We start from the raw sequence: 23,407 nt of genomic DNA on the forward strand, positions 1-23,407 counted from the left end.
TGATCTATAGTATTTCATCATTATATTCATTGGCTACAAAAAATCAAAGGCCTCCTCGACCTTTAATTTTGATTATGTATTAGTTTTGTTCTTAATCTTATAATTTTGTTCTTACTTCAAATAATATAGTTTTATAATTTTGTTCTTACTTCGTTAAGAGATTCAGATTTATATAGGAGCGGTTTCCATTGATAACTGCATTAATAGCATTTTTTTCAAGAATTAGGAGAATATATACTTTGATATCTCCAGTTGAAGAAATCCAATGGAAATAGTAGAGGCATAGACAACTGAAATTGAGGAAAAAATGTGTCAAAAATTACAGGAAATCGTTATGTTTCAGAAGGTAATTATTCAATTTTTTTATATGTAGTTGTTATTTTGTTCTTAATTTTGTTGTTCCACACCTCTCGTCGTCGTATCTAAGCAGTTATACTTACAATGAAATTTATTTCAATTATAAATCATGTTTTGTCATGATCATCATTCTAAGTTTCTTTCTCACTTTTAATAATAAATTAGTCGAAAATCCGTGCGATGCACGGGATATGAAACTTTTATAAATAATTTAAATAAATTAATAATTTAAATAAATTAATAAATTAACATATCTTATTTTTGAGTAATTTTATATTATACTATAAAAAAAATTATACTATATGTATTTGAAATTAATATATATTTTTTTATTGATAATCAAATTAAATTAATTTTAAAAATAAAAATTTGATTAATTTTTTTATAAAATTTTAATTAAAGGTGAATGATTTATTTATTTTTATAAAATTTAATGATATGTACTTTTTAATAATTTTAAGACATTTTTATATTTTTTCTAACTGGAATTCTGTGAAACGATGATAATAAAATAGAAGATTAATTAAAAAAATATATTAGAATACAATGAAAAACCAAAAATTGAATTAAACTACAATTAAAATTAAATATTTTATCTACGATACAAAAGAATTACAATATATATATTGAAATGGAAGCAACATCAATATATTATGCTATAAATTATTACAATCAGTACTTTTCTAATGGTACACATGAAGAGACTTTATCAATTCAATATGTTACATATATACATTTAGCCTTTGCTTTAAAAAACTTCAATTACATATAAAAAAATATAAAAATTAGATACAAATTCATCTCGATGATAATCATTTTGCTTGATGAAATTTCAGGATCACCAAATATTCGAATTCAATTATTCATTAGGCTACAATAACCTAATATATCCAATTGAATCAGCTTAAGGTGATGATTTCTCCTATTTTTATCTCGTAATATCTTATTAAGTCATTCAATCAATTTGTTCTTCATTCTTTCACTTATAGAATATCAGCACGCTCGCAGATATCACTTCTACGGACATTACTGCATGCCATTCGGGAAGTTTATTTGCCTTGGAAAAACAAGTGGGATCAATGTCATCAGATGTATAAGAAGCAAGGAGACCAGTAAATCTACTGAGGGAATTATAGGTTGAGGGCCGCAATTTCATACAGTGATTATTTTATGGGCAGAACTGACAGGAACAATAGATAGACGGGAGGGATTAATTGAATTTATGGAAGAAGTAGGAGAGGCGTCAGTTGTCAAAACGGTAGAGTTAGCAAGAGTGCAGTGACGTTGGCTAGGGGAGGCGATATCTAGAAATGGGGAATGGTCGATTAGGGGGTGAGGGTGCTGGAGAGGGAATTGTCGCGATTGCCGTGACAGACAAAGTCGAGGGAGATGGTACCACTGCTGCTGGTACAGGTGATGAGCCTGCAGCCGATGAAGCAGGAGATGAGTGGCGGGCGGGTGTTGTCGTGATAGGCGAAGATGGTGCAATTGACGAGTGACCAGAATTTGGATGCATAAAAGAAGGTGAGTTGCCTGCTAAGTCCAAAGTGTTGATGACAGTATTAAGTAGTGGATTCAAGGGAGAGGAACTAGGAATAATTGGAGCAGATATAGGGGACGGCTGCTAATGTGAGGAAGTTATAGGGGTAGAATTAGTATAGGAAGCAATTGAGGTGTGGGGCAAAGAATTTTGCTGATGTTTAGAGTTTGAAGCAGGATTAAGGGTTGAAATTGTAGTAGGAACAGAAACTAAGGAGGAGCGTTGTAGAAGAGGAATGTAAGACGGCATGGAGAATGTGACACCCGAGTCTTGGCTAGTTGGTGATGGCGCTTTGGATGAAATATTGCAAGCAGGAAAAATGTCTTCACGATACTCTACATGTTTGCACGTGTATAGACGATTGGATTGAAGATCAAGACAAAGATCACATGCATGATTAGGAGACGGACCAAAATAGACACATAATTTTGACTTGTAATCAAATTTGTGATGATTGTAGGGACATAAAAAAGGAAAAATACCGCAACCAAAGATACGAAGTTTATCATACTTGGGATGAACTTTGAACAAACGAAAAGATGGAGAATCATTATGAAGAACATAAGCAAGTAAATGTTAATCAGTCTAGTGCTGTGTAAAATAGCAAAGTTCCATAATTTTAGGGGTAGAGCAGATTGAGCTAATAGAGTTAAGTCTGTGTCTACAAGATGACGAATTTTTCGTTCGACAATTCCATTTTATGCATGGGTGTGAGGACACGCAATCTTATTAATTATTCCCTTTTGCTTAAAGAATGAATTAATCTTCTGAAATTCTCCACCAAAATCAGAATATTTTTTTATTTTAGCATCAAATTGATTAACAATAAGGCATAAAAGTTGGAAAAAATATTAAAGACATCACTTTTATTATGAGTGCAAAACACCCATGAGAATCAGGTAAATTCATCAATAAAAACAACAAAATATTTGTAACCAGAAAAGGAAATAACAAGAGCAAGGCCCCAAACATCAGAATGAATATTTTCAAAAGGCATTCTACTTGTTCGCTTTATAGAAGGGAGATGTGCTCTAGAGGATTTCCCTAGAGGACAGATACTGCAAGGAACAGTAGTGCTTGTTGACTGTAATTTATTCTTGTGAACAATATCAGTGACTGTCTTATTTTAGCATGTCCAAGTCGAGCATGCCATTGAGAAAAAGAGACGGCGTCACCGACCAATGCTTGCTTAAGACTCGGGGGCAACACATATAATCCATGCCTACTCGGTACTCTTAATTGGATTTCCTTGGTTTCTTGATCCTTCACAAGAAATTGGTTAGGCCAAAATTCAAAGAAGCAATTATTATCTTTTGTAAATTGTTGAACAGACAAAAGAGATTTGGTAAGCTTGGGTACAAGTAAGACATTGTTTAATTCAATATTATGAATCTTAGTATTTCCAGAATGAGTGATAGACAAACTTTGCTCGTTACCAAAGTAGACTGGATCATGGCCATGGTAAGGCGCTGCACATGGAATGTGTGTTGGATCTGATGTCATATGATGGGTTACGCCTGTGTCTGGATACCAGGGATGTGGTTCACCAAGCAATGGGATGTCATATGGCGGTTGCCACGCCATGTGTGCTTGGGGGCGAGAGTGAGAATTACGGTGGCCCCCATGTTTGTTGCCATAATTTGTCGTGTTTTGTCTTTTGGATTTGCATTTATCAGCCCAATGTGTGGTTTCCCCACAGATGTAGCAGTAACCACGTTTTTTGGCCAGGTGAGATTCATTTTTGGTAGAGGTGGTGCTAACATTAGCAAGTACGACTGGATTATCATAGTGACCTTTAAGCAATGTCTCATACGAGACCAATTGAAGGCGAAGCTTAAAGTAATCAATATCATTGGATGTAGCCATCAGAGATGCAATAACAAGCTTGAAATCTTTGTGAACACGTTGGAATATCAGACCAGGTAATAAGTCTGATGGGTATGGGTGACCAGAAGCTGATAGATCATCAAGAAGAACCTTAAGTTTTGTCAAATACTGTTCAACAGACATGCCATCCTGAGTTAATCCGTCAATTGCAGAGTTTATTTCTAATCGCCCACTGCCAGAGATAACACCATAGGTGCGTTCAAGGGTGTACCAAATGTCATAGGAAGATTGAGAATTTGTTATGACATGGTAAACCTCTCCATTGATAGAGTTTAAAAGAAGTGCTCTAGCAATATTTTCTACATTTTCCCAATCAGTATAAGCAGGATTGGTGATAAAGTCTATTGGGTTGTTCATATGGCATAGGAATTTTGGTGGAGCAGGGGCTGGACTAGTGACATGCTCAAATAGTTTTTGGGATTTCATTACAGCAGTGATATTCATGCACCAGGCTCTGTAGTTATGATTGTTTAATTGAACTTTAACTTGGACATTTGTGTTTGCAGGCATAGGCAAAGGTCTGACTTTCATAATAGTTGATCCAGGGATTGTAGACTCAGGACAAGAACCATTTACCTCAGGATTGGCAGAGTTGAAATTGAAGTTTGTATGTGGAGGGATGTACGAACCCAGGTTGAATTAGGGTCGTGAGGACTGAATATTGGCCGAACCAGGCTTTGTCAAGTGGACCGGATAAGCGATATGAGCTGTAGATTGTCAAAATTATGAATGACCCATCGGGTGTGTCGGCTGTGGTGCAGTGGATAGGAATTGCACATGGTTCATTTGATCATGAGGATGTGAATTAGCATTGGGCATTTCAGAAAATGGAGTCGCGGTGAAATATGGTGAGAAACCACGAATGGCGGACGCCGTGGAAGTGGACGGAGGTCCCGTCGGGAATAAAGGTGTTAATTGGAGGTGAGAAGATTCTTGAATCGAAAGCCCATAATTTGTGGAAGTTGTCGTGAATTGGGGTTGTGGAATTGTTCTGGCGACCGGTGAAGCAGATTGATGGTGGGTCTGCCAAGAGGAGATCGAATTAGCATGAGCGGTGAGAGGCGGTGGCGGGGGTAGGGAATTCGCGGAAAATTTTGGGTGAAAGGTGAAGGGCGCTGACTGAGTGGCAAATGAGGATGCAACATCAGATATCATGGTATATTCAGAAGATTCGACAGTGAATAAATTCTCCAGAAACGATGCCGGAGTAGTTGCCAGTGGTGGAAGTGGCCCAGAATTAAGGCTGGAATCTGATACCATGTCAATATACGTAGAGTGATAATAGTAGTAATATACATGATTGATTTAATGAATTGAGATTTACATTGAGGTACATGAAGTATTTATATAGCTATATACAACTGACTAAGATATTGGAGATTGAAGGCTGATTCTAAGGGATTTGGTGATTCTAGTCTAACAAATATAATTTGAATAAGTCTTAATATCTTATGACTAAGTAAAGAAAGTTAATAAAGAAATAGTTATTTACCATGAGGTAATTAACTCTAATAAGGTAATTAACTCTAACATGGTGATCGTAATTACTAATCTTTTTACTCACTATCTATTATTTAAACAATAATAAAGTGGAGTTTGTTGGGTAACCAAATTAAGATTTACTCAATAAGTGAGATGAAAATTACACAAATTGAGAGAGAGATTACTTATAATGGAAGAAACTAAGGCTTTTTTTTTGGTAAGAAAGGAAAGGAAAAAAACAAAACCAACAAAAAACCTACACCGGGATCAGTCTAGGAAGGCTGACTCCAATCCTATCCTCTAGGAGAGAAGGCAAAAGAAAAGAAGGAGGAACAAATAGGGTAGAAACACCTAACATTCTCCCATGCCCAGCAGCTGCTAAGCGATCCGCCACGCGGTTTTGCTCCCTAAAAATATGGAAGAAACTAAGGCTTTTAGTTTCACTTAACCTTTTTTAAGTTGTTTTATTTTTAAGATGACAATTTTTCTCATTAACTAATAGATCCTCGAGTTATTGGTTCTAAGAGTAAATTACACCAATGGTACATGAACTTTACCCTAATTCACACTTTGGTACCTAAATTACATTTTGTCTCAAAAATATACCCGAAGTAACGATGATCGGACAATTAAGTATATTTTACCGGTTAATGGCTGGTCAATGTGATTTTGACGAGTAAATTACACTGATGGTACCTGAACTTTACATGAATTCACATTTTGGTACCTAGATTTCATTTTGTCCAAAAAATACACTTCAAGTAAAGATGACTCAATATTTTAGTAGTGATCGATCAACCCGAGTTTAACCATTTTAAATTAAAAATTGAGACCAATCATACACTCAATTAACATAAAATTATAATATTGTCATTTGACAATATTATAATTTTATGTTAATTGAGTGTATGGTGAGTCCCAATGTTTAGTTCATGTTACCCGGTCACTAACCGATCAAATGAACTAAACCTTTCAGTGACCTTTACTTGTGTTATGTTTTTAGGATAAAATAAAATCCAGGTACCGAAGTGTGAATTATGGTAAAGTTTGGGTACCATTAATGTAATTAACTCATGAAACTCGCGTTGACCGGTCATAACCGGTAAAAATATACTAAATTGTCCGGTCATCGTTACTTTAGGTATATTTTTGGGACAAAATGTAATCTAGGTACCAAAGTGTAAACTATGTAAAGTTCGGGTACCATTGGTGTAGTTTACCCTTGGTTCTAAAGCTTTGATTAATTACTTTAATTTGGTCCGTCTAAAGTAATTAATCTAGAGAAACATTAAGTTTTATTAATCTAAACCTTTTTAAACAACTTTACTTTGGTTCGGCTAAAGTAATTACTTAAGATTCAAGAAAACATCTCGAGTTATTAGTTCTGAACTTTCGATTAATTACTGTACCTTGGATTGGCTAAAGTAATTAATCCAAAGAAGCATTAAGTTTTCTTAGTTCCAAACCTTCAATTTATTACCTCACTTTGGTCGGGCTAAAGTAATACATCTAAGATAGTAATAAGATTCATGAAAAACCTTGAAAAATCAATAAGCCACACTAAATGGTCATTAGTTCCAACTTATGAGTTTCTATTAATCAATTTAATCACGGTCAATATAAACAATGAATTATATTCGAGTTGGGATTTGGTCCATCTCCAACAAGCATTAAGAATCATAAGTTAGTTCTTAAAAGGATAAACATGACTTAATTAGGTTAAATGTGATTACCACATAATTAAGATTAAGATCCGCTTTTAGCCTTAGTTAAGTGCCTGTTTGGATGGAGGTTATAAAGTAAGTGTATTAAGATTACCTTGTTTGTTTTGAGGGTAAATTGAAGAGTAAGGTAGGCGAGGATATGTGAGGGTAAATATTCCTTTGTTTTCTTTACACCCTAATTTGGGGGCGAAGCATGGTTAAGTATTTTCTTTTACAAAGTTACCTATGTTTCATCTGTGGAAAGGCTAATTATGTTTGCTGTATATGAAATTTTTCTTCTTTTTTGTTTTTGCTGCCCTTTTTTTCCCAGTTGTAATAAAAAAAATCTCATGTATCTGCACCTCAATAAAAAGAAAAAAAAAACTAAATTCCATAGATTCCATTAAGGTTGATGTTTCATTTTTTTTAAACTAAATTAGGTTGATGCTTAATTTCATTAAAAAAAACTAAATTAAGGTTGATGTTTAATTTCAAAACTAATTAATTAACGTTTAAAAAGGTACTAATTTGAGTCTTAGTAACAGAACAAGACACGTCATTAATATTATTCCATTAAATTCTGTCAATTGTACGTAGAAAAAGAAATCAGAACTTAACGAAGTAATAGGAATGACGTGTCCAATCCGTTATCAATGCCTAAATTGATACATTTTTTTAAACGTTAAATCTATATTGGTGTTATTTTGCACGTTAAGCCTAAATTGATGTTTCTCCAAAAACAATAAGCCTATTTTGGTACTTTTTACCTAGTTTAAAAGAGTATGGATATAAGAGTAATTTGGTATATAACTTTACCTTACTTTACCTTCAAACTAAACACAATTACATTATTTAACCATCACTTACCTTACCTTCCATCCAAACACAATAAGTTATTTTATAAACCTCATTTACCTTACCTTACCCTACCTTATTTTAATTAATCCCCATCCAAACAAGCCCTAAGGGGGGTTTAGCCCATGATTAGATTAAAACTCACCTCAGAAAGATAGATAATGGAATTCATATTAATAAAAGAGATTAAAGTTTAGATGGAAACCGTAATGACGATTGTCAAACGGACTTCCTTGGTGACTTGAAACTTACTTTTATTGGATGAACTTTTGCACAACCAACAACTTAGACCAACAACAACAATTACAACAGCAATTACAAGTTATTCTTGAAGATAAGAATCAACAAACTAACATAAAGAGGGAAAAGAATTAAGCCTAAGCTTGGTGTGTCTTCAAATGGCTCCCAATGTCTCCTTTTATAGTAAAAAACCACATATGCTCCCAAAAACCAAGTCTTCTTATGTCCCCTAACCCCCTAATCTTCAAAATTGAGCTTTAAAAAGGGTGGCACCATGCTTTGACAACGTAGGAGTTGAAAATGTGTGAAAGTGGGAAAGCAATATTAGGCTTTAACAAATACATCAACTTGTGACAATATTTTGATCTTGTTACAGTTCGAATTTAGAAATGATTCTTATTAGTAATTTGTTCATCTATCTATTATCTTTTCACAGCATTTTGAATCACCTCAATCCGAGTTCGTATCAGAGAGTTACGGTTAAAGTACGAAAATGTGTCAAATTTGCCAACAATGTGAACAAGGGACTTTGCACTTTCATTAGCCATCTTGATGAGATGCTTTTACACCTTGACAAGATGCAGGGACCTAATTGAATAAACTTCACTTAATTCCCATCTCGATGAGGTCGGGATGCATCTCGATGAGATAAGCTGTTCCAAAACCAAAATGGCTCTGGTTCACTTCCGAGTTCTCGTCTTAAGCCTCAACTTAGATTATTTGTGACAAACCCTTGTGAAAATGCTTGAAAACACACAAAAATGACTTAGTAGTTTTCGTATAATTTTATCAATTTAGTATAACTTAGTAGTTAAACAAAATCATTTAAAATCAAATATTCTTTTAATATAACTAAAATTGTTAAAAATCCATATAAAATCACTGATTCGTAATTTAATCTAACTCTAAGAATTAAATTGCCCAAAATATTGTATCGATAAAATTTAATATTGTTTAAAGTTAAATATTCTTATCAGACTATTTTTGTTTGTCAACAGAATAATAATGTATAACACTGAACCGATATAGATAATTCAGACCGAATATATTGTTAGACTCGTGATACTGCTAGGAGTCTATTATTACTAATTTTATTTTTAATTTTTTGTATTATTATTATTTTTCAATATATAAAAAATTTAGACTATGAGAATTTAATAATTTACCAGTGTCAATTCATTCCGTGGCCGAAACCTTCAAATGACTATCTATTCTAATTTGTGATTGTCTAACTAGAAACCTATTAAAGAGAAAATAATATTAAATATTACATATCGTAGGCTATTTGGAGAGTTTGACATAGTACACCAACTATTGCACCTCTACCCAACTAATTTGACAAGAACATAAATCATTATTCTTTTTACCCTTTAGAAGACTAAAGTTTTTCCTTTAATTTGATAATCACATTCTTTTTCCCTTCGTGATATCCATTCTCTTCTTTTATTCTCATCTATTTATATTATTAAAAGTAAAAAAAAAATACTACATTAAAGGTGTTATGTATGTATACAACATAAATTAGTTATTTAACATATGTCTTTTTTATTCTTTCAATAAGTACTTTGAATTCTAACATGTATTTTACCTTTTTAAGAAAAGATGCCATCGTTTTTCTTAGTTTTTTAATAAAATAATATGATATTTAATTGCAAAAATATAAGTTATACCATTAATGTATATAGTTTGTAATTGAAAAAAATATTGATTTTGGTCCTCTTAATTTATAATTTTTTATAAAACTTAATCAAAACTTTTAATTTACATTTAAAAACATTAAATTAAGCCTAATAATATACTTAAATTCATGATTAATTAACACTTTAAAAGATATATATTATAATCTATTTCAAAAAAAAAATAAAGATTAGAAATTTTAGACACGGACGTCACATTCTATGCAGATCTCTTCATCCAAATATCCATTCAAAAAAGTTGTCATAACATCCGTCTGATGTACTTTAAGATTCTGCAAAGCGGTGATTGAAATTATCATCCTAATAGACGTTATCTTGGACATCGGAGAGTGTGTGTCAAAATAGTCAAATGCCTTCTTTTTGTCTATACCCTTTTATAACCAATTTGACCTTATACTTATCAATTATTCCAGAACTTAGTGGTTTCGTTCCCGGAGGGAGATCCACTAATTCCCATGTATGGTTTTGCAAGATGGAGTCATTTTCACTTTTTATAGCCTCTTTCTATAAATGGCTTTCTATGGAACTTACAATTGTTTTGTAGGCATGCGACTCCGCCTCTACCATATAAGTGATCAAATGATTTTTCTACCCTAGATTTCTTACTATTTCTAAGCTTAGCCTCTTCCTCAACTTTAGCATTAGTTTCTTGTTGAGGGATCTGACTGTTATCATGAATAATTTCTAAAGTCCATTTGGGTCTTGAACCATCCTCTATTTCCTTACAAGGAAACACATTTTCAGAGAATGATGCATTCTTTGATTCTATGATGGCGTTCTTATGAATCTAAGGATTTTTAGATTCATGCACAAGAAATCTATATACATTACTATGAAGAGCATAACCAATGAAAATACAATCCATTGTCTTCGTACCTATTTTCACTCTTTTTGGCAATGGAGCCATTACTTTAGCAAGACACCCCCACACTTTCAAGTAATTATAAGAAGGTTTTCTTCATTTCCATAATTCATGTGGTGTCTTGTATAATTTCTGGCAGGGCACTTTATTTACAAGGTGATTAGCTGATAATAAAACTTACCCCCCCATATGTTCTATGGCAACCCAGAACTATTCAACATTGCATTCATCATCTCCTTTAAGGTACGATTTTTACGATATGCCACTCCATTAAACTGAGGAAAGTACAGTGGTGTTATTTCGTGAATAATTCCATGTTGGGAGCAAAAATCGCCAAATAGTTCAACATATTCACCACCACAATCGCTTCTAACCATTTTAACCTTTTTATTAAGTTGGTTTGCTACTTAATGTTTATAGAAGATAGTTTTCTCTATAGCCTCGTATTTGCTTTTAAATATATATAGCATATTTGGTACTGTCATCAATGAAAGTAATCAAGTATTTATTACCTCATCTTGTTTGAATAAATTTTAAGTCACAAACGTCACTATGTATCAGATCAAGCGGTTCTATTTTTCTTTCCACTAAATGGAACAAAGACCTTGTTAATTTTGACTCAACACAAATTTCACATGTATTGTTATAATCGATTTGGAATGAAGGGATATGATATAAATTAATTAATCTACACATCGTATCATAATTAACATGTCCAAGTCTATGATTAAATGACTCGATGACATAAACAGAAGATTGCATTGAATTTCCACATTCTATTTGATATATACCCCTTTCCCACATATATCCCCCCTTTGGTCAAAGCAAACTTTTCGGCTTCAAAGACCATCATAAATGCATGTGCACTAAAGAGGCTTCCTGAAACAAAGTTCTTCCGAATGTGTGGCACATATAAGAAATTATGGAGCTTTATTTCCTTCCCAGAAGTCATCTTTAGAATCACAGTCTCGATCCCTTTAATCTTAGAGGTAGCAGAATTACCCATAAAGAGTTCCTGTTCAGTCTTACGAGTCAGTTTAACAAAGGACTCCTTATCACAATAAGCATGATGTTTGACACTAATATCTAGCCACCATTCCATTGGGTTTGAATCAACCATGTTGACCTCCGACACCACATCATATAGATCAATGTCAGATACATCTAGTACAATGGTTTTCATAACATTTGTTTCATTTGGCCTAACCTTATTTGACAGCATGATGGAAGGTGACTTGTGTCCCATTTTATCACAATTGTACCATTTCCCGTTGAATTTAATATTATTGGATTGGATATGCCACCTTTGGGACCCAATTTTGGTTTATTGCCTTTGTCTTTCTTGGAGTTTTTATTAGTCTCCACCATATTAGCCCTAGCCACAGACTGACTAGCAACATTACAGACTTTTTTCTTCGCGCCTCTATTATCCTTCTTAATTTGGAGCTAGACAATAAGTTCCTGATAACTTGCTGGATCCGCTTTGATATCCTTTGCCGGAGTTACCTGCAAAACAAAACCGGAGACAGGATCTCCGGGAAAACTCTCCGACGATCAAGTCAGTTTTTGTAAGGATGAGTCTATAATTTAGCAATAGCTTTATGGAAAAAATATGAACGTACCTCCCCCCTTATTCTTAAGGCATTTTATAGGTGTTTTTTGGGTAACCGTCGAGGGCGGTTACTCCTTAGTGGGCCACGTTCTGAGGGCGGTTACCCCTTTTTAGGCCACGTCCCTTTCATGGCTTTCATGGCAACGAACGTGGTTTTGAGTGGGAGTCCTGACGCTCCGTCTAGGAATTCGGGGCGGTTTACTCGCTGTGCCCGCTTCCTTCATTCGGGTCCCGTCCAATCTTAGCCCATGGGGCTTTAATATGGGCTGGGCTTGCGAAATGAATGTAACCCGTTTTGGGCTTCGCGGATTATCATATGCCTCCCCCTTGGTCTAGCAAGAGCCCTTTTAGGGTCTTTTTATAGGGGACGCTTCGTCTTTGTCCGATTATTTCAAAGTTTTGAATTTGTGCATTTCCCCTCTTTCGTTTTCTCCGGCGTCGACCTTTTAATTCCGTTACTTCTTTTCCGGCGTTGACCTCTTAATCCCGTCACTTCACTGTGTTGTCTTTTTCATGTAAGTTTTTCTTTTCACACTTGTTCCTTGTTCAGCTTTTTGCTTCTGTTTTCCTTTTATCGATCATGTCAGACCTCGACTTTGCGCCGTTTGACGACGATTATGTCCGCGAGGTCTCTGACGAGGTCGAAGAGATGGTTGAGGAAGCTTCAACCAGCTCTCCTGGGTGTAATTCTCATCCCGCCGACTTCCTTCATTTGGCGAATACAACCGACGAGGGTTTAGGTTTTGACCCCAAAAAGTTGATTCCGCCACCTGTCCCAACCCCTCGTTTGTTACCAAAGAAGGACAGGTCGGGAAGTCTGGTTTGTCAAGAGACAATCGATGATTTGCGGGAGCATTATCCCTGGCTCCGAGGTCTCGAGACGATCATTCCTGGAGAGGATAGGGGGCCGGGCGATTACCCAAAGGGGTACTTCACTGTTTTCGTGGCCCAGATTATCTGCGGCTTCACTTATCCGCTGGCGGATGAGATTGCTTCCGTCTTAGGCGGTTATGGAATCGCGTCCGGGCAACTGCATCCTAACGGCTGGGCCGATTTGACTCTGGACAAATTTTTGGCGGATTGTTTGGAGGTTCCTTTTTCGCTCAAGATCTTCTCCAAGCTCCACCATTTCAAAAGCTCGGCGGGGTATTTCACTTTCATCCGCCAGAGCGGATACTATGGTTTTGACGAGAAGCTGAACAAGATCCGCGAGTGGGATCGATCTTACTTTTTTTATCAAGTTTAATGAGGAAAACCTGAACTTCCTTCGTTGTTGGAGCCGACCCAACGTAAAGAGTTTGAACTTCGGGTATCCCAGCAAGGAAGAATCCGCCGTTATCAAGTTCCTGAAGAGCACTCCTCCTTTTATATGGATATACGATCAGGCCTTTCATATGCTAAGGAGCCGAGTAGCGATTGCGTACCGCGAGGGGGATCGCGTTGTCTATATTCCTTACCGCATTTTTGTGCAAGGTACTTTTTATTTCCGAGTTGATGGTTTCTTTTAACCCTTTGCAGGGGTGATCCTTTATCTCAAATCGCTGCAGATCGGGAGGCCAAAGCCCTGGCGAGAAGAAAGAAGCGGATGACGGAAACCGCTTCCGTTGTAGGGGCGGATCCTTCTGGAGGGACGACTTCTTCTATTGGGGCGGCTTCCCCTGTTAGGGCTTCCGCTTCACAAGGTCTGGCTTCTGCTTCCGAGGATCTTCCTTTAACCAGGAAGCGGAAGATAAGTGCGGATACAGAGTCTTCTCGTTCAAAAAAGAAGAACACTTCTGTGTCCCTTACTGTTGGCGGTGCACCTGTATCCGCCTCGTCTAAAGGAAAGAGCAGTACCCCTATTCACGAGGTATCTTGATCTACTCCCTCTCGTATTGCTACTTTTTCCTCATGAGTTATCTGCCATTCCCTTGATATTTTTCTTTATGCTTTTGCAGCCAATCCCCGATATTAGCGGATGGTGGACTAGGACTTTCGGCCTGGCCGTGAACTTCTCTTGCAAGGATATTGTATCTTCCATATGCAATGTCCTCGGGCGACTTCCCTCCGCCTCCCGTGTGCGCGAGCAAGTACCACTCCCTACTGCTGTGGAAGGGATCGAGAAGCGCTCTGTAGAGGTATATTATTGCTTTGTCCTTCGCTTTCAAATATCTTATGTTCATTGTAACCGCATATTTCTATTCGCCCATTTTTATTTGTGAGACGTGTTATATGCAGATTATCAATTTCGCTGAGGGCATTCTCCGAAGGGATGCAGAGCGAGCCAAGGAGTTGGAAAGTCTTGGTACGAAATTGGCGACTCAGAAGTCGCTTTATGATGATGTCCAAGGGAAGGTGAAGGTCCTAGAGGGCACCTGTCAGAAGGCCATGGGCGAGAAGGAGGAGGCCCTTAAATCCCTTCAGGCCAAGTCCGATGAACTGCAAAAAGCCCTCGACGACCTAGCTGCTTTCAAGGAGGCCCAAAAGAAGAGGGTTGAGGAGATTTTGGCTGAAGATGGCGCCCGCATCTACTGGTATGAGGAGCGGATTCATGCCGCTTACGAGCACGGGCATCAGGGTCTAGTACTTAACCGCCCCAAAGTTCCCATCCCTGAAAAGGATTTAACTGGGGAGTGGGATAAGCTGGAAGCCGAGGATGCTGATATGGATGAGGTACTCTTCTTAGATTGGAAGAGTCTTCAGGATCCTCCGATTAGCTGCGAGATCCCTATTCAGCCCGCGGAAGGAGAGGCACCCCAAGCCGTTTCTCAAACTGTGCAAGAGGTACCTCTCGCCGAAGAGGTTACTGAAGCGGTTACCGATTCAAGGGTTGAGGATTCGCTTGAAGTGGATCCTCCTACCGGAGGAGATGAGGGAGTCGCCGAAGTCCGGGAGGGCATTAGGAGCGAAGGAGAGGAAGTTGTAGCATAGCTTAACTTTTATTTGGACTTTTGTATGTAAAAACCATGTAACAAACCGCTCTGATATATATATTTTCTTTCGGTTGTTGTTTTTCATATGTGTGTGATTGTCACTTTTTTGCCCTTTATATGTGCCCTTTGTCCTTTTGCCCACTCCATATTTGTGTTTCTTCATAGCTAGGGTGGCCAGACCCTTTTTGCAATTTTGAGTACTCGTTTATTCGCTTAATTTTATGCCTTAACTTATAATTCTTCTTTCGAAAATAATCATAAGTTTTGATCATAAGGTTTTGCGAGTGATGCGTAATCATGCATCCGCCTTTCTTTAACAGGCAACACATTTATGTGTTTTTTATTTTAACCCTAAGGTTTTTTGCGAGTGATGCGTAATCATGCATCCGCCTTTCTTTAACAGGCAACACATTTATGTGTTTTTTATTTTAACCCTAAGGTTTTTTGCGAGTGATGCGTAATCAAGCATCCCTTTCTTTAACAGGCAACACATTTGTGTGTTTTTGGAAAGAATCCGCATTTTGTTGTAACATACTGAGTGAATGTAATAACTTTTATTGATGACGAGAAAAAGTTTATTACATATGTACACCAATTGTGCGGGATCGAAGCCTCATTAAAACCTTTTATCAGAAAACCCAGTGGGAAAAACTCATAAAAGGAAAAAGAGTACTCGTCATTTCCTCGAACTACTCGGCCTTTCTATATAGGCGTAGATTCTCTAGATTCTAGGTGCGCGGGAGCTTCTTTCCGCTCATTTCTTCTATTTCAAAAGTGGCTGGTCCCAGCTTCTTGGATACTTTGTATGGTCCGATCCAGTTGACGCCCAGCTTGCCTTTGCCATCTCTGGATTGTATTTTATCCGCTTTTTTCAAGACCAAGTCGTTTTCGTTGATTATTACTTCTCGCATTCTTCTGTCGTGGTATTTCTTGATTCTATTGCGGTACATTGCCATTCGCATGTAAGCTTTTTCTCTTCGTTCCTCCACAGAATCCAAAGCATCTCTGATGTTGATAGGATTTTGTGTGTCGCAATAATAAATTGTCCGATCTGTGGGCGACTTGATTTCAACAGGTAGGACTGCTTCGGCTCCATAAACTAGCGAGAAAGGTGTTTCGCCTGTTGCTGCCTTTACAGAGGTTCTGTATGCCCACAACATATGGGGTATCGCATCCGCCCAACCTGTTTTTTTGCCACAAATTCCTTCGTGTAGCTCTCGCAGCACATAGTCTCCTTCATTGCGACTAATGCATTTCAACCATGGACATGTGTATGATCTCCGATACAAAGTTCCATCCCGCATTGAGTATCGTGCCGACTGCTCAATTATTTTTCTGGCTAAGCTCTTGTCAACCGGCAAATTCCCTGCTCCAGATACTGACGGATTGGTATCCGCCAATCTTCATCGTCTTCCAGTTCCTCGATGATCATAATCTGATCAACCTCGAATGCTGGTGCCGATTTTATTTCCAAGCTGCATGCTTTTTGACTCCATGGTTCTCTACTTGCCGCTGTTTTTGCCAATTCGTCAGCTTTTTCATTTTGGCCTCGTGGAACATGCACCATCTCCCAAACGACTCCCTTGTGCGTTAACTCTTGTGTCAATCGGCCGACTACCTGATGGTATTTTACGAGCTCCTCCTGTTTCACCAGATAATTTTTTGTGATCTGGTTTATCATGAGTTTGGAATCGCTGTAGATTACCACTCTTTCTGGGGTGAGTTCATTGAGCAACTTCAATCCGCATATCATTGCTTCATACTCTGCGGCATTATTGGTAGTTTTGAAAGTTAATTTTGCTGCATAGCACATGCGAATAACCTCCGGGCCCTTGATGACGACTCCTAGCCCAGCTCCGTCTGCAGATAAGGCCCCATCTGTGTACATGCTCCACTCTTCTTTTTATGCCTTTGGACATTCATCATCATCCCAAGTGAATTCGTTCACGAAGTCAGCGAGCACTTGGCTCTTTAGCGCTGGTCTTCCTTCATAGCGGATATCGAATTCGCCCAGGCGAATTGACCATTCCATCAACCGGCCGGATGCGTCAGGTTTCTGCAGTACCTTTCGCATTGGGATGCCAGTTCTCACAATGATAGTATGCGCCTGAAAGTATGGTTTCAATCTAGCCGTCGTGGTTATCACTGCGAGGGCCATTTTGTCCAACCTCGAATACCGGAGTTCTGCATCCTTCAGGACTTTGCTCACGTAGTACACTGGATATTGTTGCCCTTCTTCTTCTCGCACCATCACAGTGCATATCGACATGCTGGTGACGGATACATAAAGAAACAAATCTTCTCCGTCTTCCGGCCTGCTCATTAAGGGCGGATAACATAGTAATCGCTTTATCCCCTCAAATGCTTCTTGACAATCCGGCGTCCATTCAAAGGACTTGGATTTTTTGATGGCGTTGTAGAAAGGTAGACATCGCCTAGCTGAGCATGATATGAATCGCCCTAATGCCACCAACCGCCCATTCAGTCTCTGTACTTCCCTTATGGTCCTCGGCGTCTTCATCTCCATTACTGCTTTAACCTTCTCAGGATTCGCCTCAACCCCTTTGCCGCTAACAATGAAACCCAGGAACTTTCCCGCTCTTGCTCCGAATGTGCATTTCTCTGGGTTCAATTTGAGGCCATATTTGATCAACACTTCTAGGATTTCTTTGATATCCTGCGGGTGGTCTTGCATTTTCTTGCTTTTGATGATCATGTCATCAACATAGATCGAGAAGTTCTCGCCGGATTTGTCTGAAAATATCTTGTTCATCATCCTCTGGTATGTTGCTCCCGCATTTTTCAATCCAAAGGGCATCACCTTGAAGCAATAAGTCGCCTGGTGAGTTATGAATGATGTTTTGATTTCATCCGCCTTCTCCATGGGTATCTGATGGTAACTGGATTTCACGTCGGTGAATGATAAAGCTTCATATCCTGCAGTTCCATCTACCAATAAATCAATGTTAGGAAGTGGATACATATCTTTCGGACATACCTTGTTCAAGTCTTTGAAGTCGACGCACATTCTGTACGTTCCATTCGGCTTTTTGACTAGTACCACATTGGCTAACCACTCCGGATAGGTGACTTCTCGAATTGCATCTGACTTTAGCAAATCCGCCACTGCTTTTTCAATCGCCTTTTGCCGCTCAGGAGCATGTCCCCTCTTCTTTTGCCGCACTGGGGTTGCCCCTTTATCTACATTCAACCGATGGGTTGCTACGTCTGGGCTTATCCCTTTTAACACTTCATTTGGGGCGGCAAATGCCGACTCACATTGGATCAATACCTCGGTAATGGCCTTCTTTGTTTCTTCTGAGAGTCCAGCCGCTATTCGCACGTTCTTGTCATTCGAGATGGCGAATAGTTCCGTTTCTCCCAATGCTTCCGCCGGGAGCTTATCTTCGACTTTATCCTCCTCTTCCGGTTTTGGTTCAAGTGATAATGTATAGGCCTGTTGAGATACAAGTTGATCACCTTCAACTATGACTCGCCCTTGGTGTGTTGGCAAATGTAACGTTAAATGCTTCATTGAGATGAGCGACTCCGTCTCCGACAGGAATGGCCATCCCAGAATTATGTTGTAGGCCAGTGGGAGATCAACAATTGCGAATTCTAAATCACCTCGCCATTTTAGATTCTTATCGCCCATTTCTGCCTCCAACACCACCTGCCCACTCGTTTGGGAGGATTGACCCCCAAAACCAGTTACATCCATGAAGGTGTGTTCCACCCGCTCGTCGTTGATTCCCAACTTGTTGAATGCTGTCCGGGTAATGACATTGCAAGAACTGCCTATGTCGATAAGGACCCGTTTGACGTCCCATCCTTCAACGGCCATCGTGATCACCAGGGCATCCGCATGCGGCTCCGTGATTCTCGCAAATGAGTAATTGAGGGCATCCCCCCTATTTGTATTGCTCTTTCGCCGTTCACGGTGAGTTCTTTTTGTTGGAGGCTCGTAGATTTCGCCTGCTATCACGTTTATCACCCCTTTCTTCTGCTTCTTTTCTGGCCGTGTTTCTCCCTCATGCGGGAGCGTTGTTTTCTCATCAGCTGTATCTTTTCTTACAAATTGACTCAGCTTGCCTCTCTCGATCAGTTTTTGTATTTCATTCTTCAGTTCGTAGCAATCATCTGTTTCATGGCCATTCAACCTGTGGAACCTGCAATATTTGTTAGGATGTCGCCCCAAACTGGTTCGACCTTTTACCTCGGGGAACCGCACATCCTTCTTCAGGGGGCTCTTTTCGATCCAAAGTAACACCTCCTGGCGAGTCGTGTTTAGTGGCGTGTGATATCCTCCACCTTGAAAGGGACGATCGCCTCTTCGAACAAGATTACCTTTGGACTGGGTCTGACGCCGACTGTCCGAAGTGGTTCTAGCGGCATCTCTTTCTCGCCGAGTTTGGGCCCTATGTTCCCTGTTGACATCATCCACTTCCATGAATTCCTTTGCTATCTTCATGAGCTCGGCTACAGTGCGTGGTTTGTTACGGATGATTTCTTCCCGCATGCTCCAATCTGTGGTTCCATCCGCCATGATGTTGCGAATACTCACGATATTTGGGTTCTGCAATCGCACCAGGATATCGTTAAAGGCGACAACAAATTCCCTTAGGGAATTATAGTTCCTCTGTTTGATCTCCTTCAGCTGCCTATCTGTCACATCTGCTGCTTTACAGCCCACGAACTTCGCACAGAAATCCCGACTATATTGTTGCCAATTGTGAATAGATTCTGCCGGTAAAGATCGAAACCAATCAGATGCCGCACCGCCCAAAGTTGTCGAGAATAACCTGCAAATTATGCTTTCGCTTGCCCCTGCAACATCCATTAACTCTCTGTAGTTCCTGACATGAGCCTCAGGGTCAGAATTTGGATCCCCATAGTATTTTGGTATGGCAGGCGCCTTGATTCTATGATCTGGAATGAATTCCCGCAACGAAGGGGCAAAAGGTGAATCGCTCTGGATCTCTGCTCTCGGCCTAGGCGAGTACCCCATTCGCTCCATCATGCTTCGTAATTGATCTTCTAAGTCAATATCGGGTATTCGCCGGACTTCTTCCATCCGCTGCTGGTGAATTCTGGGTGGCATCCATCCGCCCATCGGTGTTGAGACGTGTGCCTGTTGGGGGACTAACCGCTGTCCCGTCATAGGATCAAAGTTCCAAGTGTGCTCTCGCCCAGGAGTCATCAACTCCGAATGTCTGTGAGGAAAAGGTTCCACTTGCTGTAGCGGAAGAGTGCCTTGCACTCCTGGCAACGGTTGGGATGGCTGCCAGGTCGGATGTATCGTCGTAATGAGATCTGGGTGTGAGTAGTTGCTCGGGTGGCTGTGTGGGTTTGTGCGACTACTCTGGCCCACTTGATTTGGCGCCTGAGATGGCTGCGGGAGGGCCGACATGACAGGGATAGTCGGTGATTATGTTGAGATAACCACAGGTTCTTGAGGAGCAGCCGCCACGGCGGTATTGTGTTCGGCGAGGGCCGTTAGTAAATTAATCATTCGATCTCCAGCCGCCTGGCTCATGTTCGAAGCCAAGACTTGTCCAGCCATCTGTACGAAATCACTATTGGACATTTCCATCTCAGTTTGCACTTGGACCTCCAATAACGGACTCAATTGTCCCGAAGGACCCGATGAGCTAGGCACCACAGGCTGTGTACTTGCAGGTTGCGAATTCGCAATCCGTGGTCCCCTGGAGTTCATACTGGTTGATCTAGTGGTAACGTCGGTCGTTCGTGATGGTTCTGACATGTTCTTCATGTACCTTTAACCAAATGTTGGTAAAAAAGGTCCACGATCACCGCACCAATGATAACTTGCTGGATCCGCTTTGATATCCTTTGCCGGAGTTACCTGCAAAACAAAACCGGAGACAGGATCTCCGGGAAAACTCTCCGACGATCAAGTCAGTTTTTGTAAGGATGAGTCTATAATTTAGCAATAGCTTTGTGGAAAAAATATGAACGTACCTCCCCCCCTTATTCTTAAGGCCTTTTATATGTGTTTTTTGGGTAACCGCCGAGGGCGGTTACTCCTTAGTGGGCCACGTTCTGAGGGCGGTTACCCCTTTTTAGGCCACGTCCCTTTCATGGCTTTCATGGCAACGAACGTGGTTTTGAGTGGGAGTCCTGACGCTCCGTCTAGGAATTCGGGGCGGTTTACTCGCTGTGCCCGCTTCCTTCATTCGGGTCCCGTCCAATCTTAGCCCATGGGGCTTTAATATGGGCTGGGCTTGCGAAATGAATGTAACCCGTTTTGGGCTTCGCGGGTTATCAGTTCCTTAACTATCATTTCCTTTCGCTTATGCTTAAGGTAATGAAATCCTTCCATCTAGGCGGTAATTTTTCTATTATTGCTACCACTTGGAACGATTCAAAAATTGATATACGTACGTCATGGATTTCATGGATAACTAGTTGTAAATCTTGCACTTGACTTACAACTTTCGTGGAATCTACCATGTTATAATTCAGGAATTGTCTGACTAAGAATTTTTTAGCCCCAACATCCTTTGATTTATATTTATGGTCCAAAGATTCCCATAATTCCTATGTCGTTTGATTGACTTAGTAAACGCTACTAGTGCATCAGTCAAGCCTTTCAGAATATAATTACGGCAAATGAAGTCAGAATGCCTCCATGCTTTCATTGCATTAAAGGCACGAGTATGATCTACTTCATCCTCTCTGATTATCGGAGGATTATCCTTTAAGCATTTAGCCAAGTTAAGCATAATTAAATAAAACAACATTTTCTATTGCCACGTTTTGAAATTCACACCAGTGAACTTTTCAGGGTGTTCACTATGGCTGATAGAAGTTGGCACATATATTGTTAGACGAGTAGGATGTGGAGTGTCCGTGTTGTGATTCACGTTAGAACCGGATCCATCTTCATTCTTAATTTCAGCCACTGTTTCTGAAACTTCAAAACAGATTAAGTAAGAATAAAGAACAACAATTTGTTTCAAACAAATATGAAAAGCAAAAATAAACAGGTATAATTCATTTAATTATATTCCCAAAATTAATTTCTGTAAACAAGATGTAAGGAATTTTAAAATTCGTTACAACAATCTGTTTCAAATAAACAGGAAAAACAAAAATAAACAAAAATAATTTCTTTTATTATATATTCTACTATAGTTCCAACTGTTACATCCAATATATCTGCATGTGTTCTTTGGAAAACAAAGAACAATATAAATTTTGCTTTAAGAATGTTGTCTGTAATTAACCAAATCAAACAAATACATAAATATTAAATTTACAGAAGCAAGAATTAAGTGAAAGAGTTTGTAATACTAGAACTGCAAACAACAGAACAAAATGAAAAAATAAAACCTGAACCACTATACTGAAGAATAGAAATCTGAGACCTTTATTAACAGTCTCCTTAACACAGATTTAATTGCTGTTGATGATTGTCTCACATGATACAACAGACACATAAGCAAACTCTTATAATGTGTAAGACGTTATCACCGGACAAATAAAAAAAACAGTATTTCGAACAGAGCAGGGAGCAAGATAATTTCAAAGAGCAACATCTATAAATTTCGCTTTTAGAGCAGTGTGTGTAAATTGACAATTCAAATTATGTACATATAGAATTCCAACGGACACGGCTGTAGATACGACTGTTTATGAACAGAGGTGACTGTCAAAATTAAGTTGTGAAATAAAAATAATAATTCAGCTTAGTGTATGAACAGAACTCAGCTCAAGTATGTACAAGATAAAAAATTAATGGTCAAAGAAAAAGTAGGTCGGCTTAAAGGCCCCAATGTTGGAGCTGCATCCCCTCCATGCATGTGAGAGAGTGTTTCCCCTAGTAATTAGTTAAAGGCTTGTAAAAGCCATTCTACTTATAAACTAGTGAAAACTCTCAAAACCATTATTGGAGCTGCATCCCCTCCATGTGGGATGAGGAAGCTTTAATTTCCATTATTATTCTCAAAACCATTTCACGTGGTTCACTTTGAATATCAATTTCCCATTCATCACTTGTCCGTTTTCAGCTTACAATATATTGTTAGAACAATCTTATGACATAGAATATGTTGATATATTCCAAGTTATTCTAAACTCCATTTATCTATTATATATTTAAGCCTCAAGTTGATAAAAAATAACAATGAAATTTATTATTTAATATAAATTTTTCAACACTAATTTTGAGAAAAAGCATCTTTAAATTCACCATTAATTGAAAAACAAATTTCAAGAACAGAATAATCATTCTATT

Source organism: Euphorbia lathyris, chromosome 1 (genome assembly GCF_963576675.1).
Source record: "Euphorbia lathyris chromosome 1, ddEupLath1.1, whole genome shotgun sequence".
Lineage (NCBI taxonomy): Eukaryota > Viridiplantae > Streptophyta > Magnoliopsida > Malpighiales > Euphorbiaceae > Euphorbia > Euphorbia lathyris.